Genomic DNA, 3,003 nt, shown 5'->3' on the forward strand with positions numbered 1-3,003 from the left:
CGTTCATCTTAGGGAGCAAGTGCGTGTGATGTCACCTCAGGAATGCAGTGAGGCTCAGCTGTGCTGCTGAAGGACCCGTGAGGCGTCACAACACCGGCCGCCATAATTGGAGGCCCCGAGGATGGGCAGGGAGGGGCCTGAGACCAGGCCGGCAGGAAGCAAAGGGCAGAGGAGGCTTGGGCTGGCCCAGAGGAGGTGCTGCTCTCTCTTCCCAGCTTCTCCACCGTCCCCAGCTGCTCCACCTCCACATCTCTGGACTTGGCCCTTGTCCCGCTGCCATCAGAGGGGCCCCGCTGCCATGACGGACACGCCAGTCGAGGAATCCCTCTTCCGAATCATCCACAGCTACCACCAGTACGCGGCCCGGGAGGGGGACGTGGAGACCCTGTCCCTGGAGGAGCTGAAGGCCCTGCTCATGGACAACGTGCCCCGCTTCATGGAGAGCCTGGTGCGGGGCCTGGGGGCAGGTGGGGGGCAGTAGAGGGTGGGTTGTGGGGTTTGACGTGAGGGTTTTGTACAGGGAGCGTCTCCCAGGAGCACTGGAACTTAGGGGAGGGGAGGGGAGGGGAGTGCTGAGGCAGGATCAGCGGCCACGGGGAGGACGGCCCTGGCGGCTTTTCCTCCTGAAACTCCCTGCCTGGCCCCGCTCCAGCCCAAGCATCGCTAACGCCTGCAACCCACCCTGACCCCAAAGCCGTGTGGTGCTCTGCTTGTTTTGCTTCCCCTGAGAACAGGTCCTAAACCCTCCCTCTGCCCCTAGGCCCTGCCCAACCTGCCCCTCGAGTCCAGCCCCTTCTCCTGGGGTCTAGCACAGCCTCCTCCTGCCCACCCCCATGCTGGGGAGGATAGTCAGGTTAAGGCAGTGGTCGGCAAACTGCGGCTAGCAAGCCACATGCGGCTCTTTGGCCCCTTGAGTTTTTAGCAAAGGCCAGCTTAGGAGGACCCTAATTAAGTTAATAACGATGTACCTACCTATATAGTTTAAGTTTAAAAAATGTGGCTCTCAAAAGAAATTTCAATCGTTGTACTGTTGATATTTGGCTCTGTTGACTAATGAGTTTGCCGACCACTGGGTTAAGTGGAAGCCAGGAGGGACTAGGTGTGGGCAGGTAGGACATGGAGCTCCCCTCCCCCTCTTGTCCCAGGCTGTCTCAGACCAGCCTAGGCTGCTCAGCCACCTGCTCAGGCCTGGAATCTTCTCTGCCATCAGGACCAGCCATGTGATTACCCGGCTCCCTGGGGACTGCAAGGCCAACCCGAGTGTCTGCCCTCGGTGCCTCGGTGCCATGCCCCCGGGGTGACCCAAGGCTGCTGCATCCAGGACAAGCACCCCTAGACCCTGCAGGTCTCCCTGGCCTCCCTTCGGGGAACATCGGAGGAGAGTCTTGTCCTGGGCTTATTGGAGCGCAGCCACCAGGTCACAGAGGGGGACTGGGGGGCTCTGATGAGTCCCCTGTTTCTAGGGAAACCTTGTCACCTGGGCACGGGGCCCACAGAGCAGGCCCCTGGGCACAGGGCGGAGATGGCAGCCTGGCCAGGTGGGCTGCGTGAGGGAAGCCGGTGCACTGTGGGGTCAGCCAGCCTGTGGCGGGCTCCCTCACCTTCGCCTGTCCGTCTCCTCCTGCACTCTGACCCTGACTTCCTCCCTGCTGTCCCTTCCACCGAATGCTCCTTTGCTCTCCTACGCCACCCCCAGGCCTTAGCCCTCAGGGCCACTGCTCTGGGACATCCGGACAGTCCCGGGGCCCATGGCGTGGGCCTTCCCCCATCCTGCCCTTTCCTTAGGACACAGGCCAGTTGCCATGAACAGTCCTGGGCAGATGGCACCGCCTGCGGAAATCTGACCCACTGGGTGCCGGCCCTGCCATGGAGCTAGAGATGCAGACCTGAGGGCAGGTGGGCGGTGCCTTGGGCAACTCCCCAGTGCAGCCCAGGCTGGGCAGCCCCTGAGGGTGTCTGTTCAGCTGGGAAGACAGACTTAAAGCCACCAGCAGAGGGCCAGGCGCTCAGCCCTGCTCAGCCACTAGCCGGTCAGCCAGGCTGCACCATCTGCCTGCCCCCTGCGCCCCGGTCCAGGTGCCCGGCCCCTGGGCCCCTTCTGCCTGGTTCTGCCGCGCAGGGTCCTGGCCTCGAGTGAGTGAGGAGTGCTCCTGCGAGCCCCCGGCCGGCAGGGCCACACTCAGCTTCCCTGCGCCGTTTCTTCACCAGCGGGCGGTGGAGCCTGCCCCTCTGCCAGGGCCCAGTGCCGGGCGCTGGCTGACCCTGGGCCCCCTCCTCAGGGCCGGGAGAAGCCGTACTTCGTCACCGCGCTGTTCCGGGCGGCGGACAAGGACAAGGACAACCAGATCTGCTTTGACGAGTTCCTGTACGTCCTGGGCCGGCTGCTGAGGGACTACCACCTGCGGTACCACCGGCAGCGGTGCGCCCACTACTGCGCCCAGCACGGCCTCTACTAGGGGAGCAGGGCACCCCCCGGGCCTGCCCGAGGAGCCATGCGGCCCAGCCGGGGCGGCCGAGTGGAGCTCTGCCACGCGTGTCTGTGTGCCCAATGTGTGTGCGCACGCATGTGCACGGGTGTGTGAGGACACCTGGGAGGGAAGAGAATAAAGCAACTTCACAGCAGTTTCTGGTGTCTCTCTCTTCCTGGTTAGGGCGTCAGTGATGGGTCCGGAGGGGAGGTGTGGATCCCCCAAATAGGGGGTCATCTATTTTGGGTGAGAGAGAGATCCCCTGCCTCCAGGAGCCCTGTCTGAAGGGGGAGACAGCCCCTGCCTCCAGGAGCCCTGTCTGAGGGGGGAGGCAGCCCCTGCCTCCAGGAGCCCTGTCTGAGGGGGGAGGCAGCCCCTGCTCTCAGCCTCTGTCTGAGAGAGGGGAGTCTTCTCTTTGGGGAGCTGACCCTCAGACACGAGAAGCTGATCACTCCCTCACGGCACCTACATGGTGGGACAGGACAGGAGGGCAGAGGCACTCGACGTGGACCCTGGTTGGAAGGTCTCTTGTCTC

At 63.7% G+C, this 3,003-nt stretch overlaps 1 pseudogene across 1 annotated transcript; it reads left to right on the forward strand.

Annotated features, from left to right (window-relative positions):
* The first annotated feature begins 298 nt into the window (after positions 1–298).
* Positions 299–2,456, forward strand: LOC307093124 (protein S100-A15A-like; annotated as a pseudogene). The gene is made up of 2 exons: positions 299–467; positions 2,280–2,456. The product of its transcript is annotated as a protein S100-A15A-like (transcript).
* The last annotated feature ends 547 nt before the right edge of the window (positions 2,457–3,003 follow it).

This window comes from Cnephaeus nilssonii (genome assembly GCF_951640355.1).
Source record: "Cnephaeus nilssonii genome assembly, chromosome: 21".
Lineage (NCBI taxonomy): Eukaryota > Metazoa > Chordata > Mammalia > Chiroptera > Vespertilionidae > Cnephaeus > Cnephaeus nilssonii.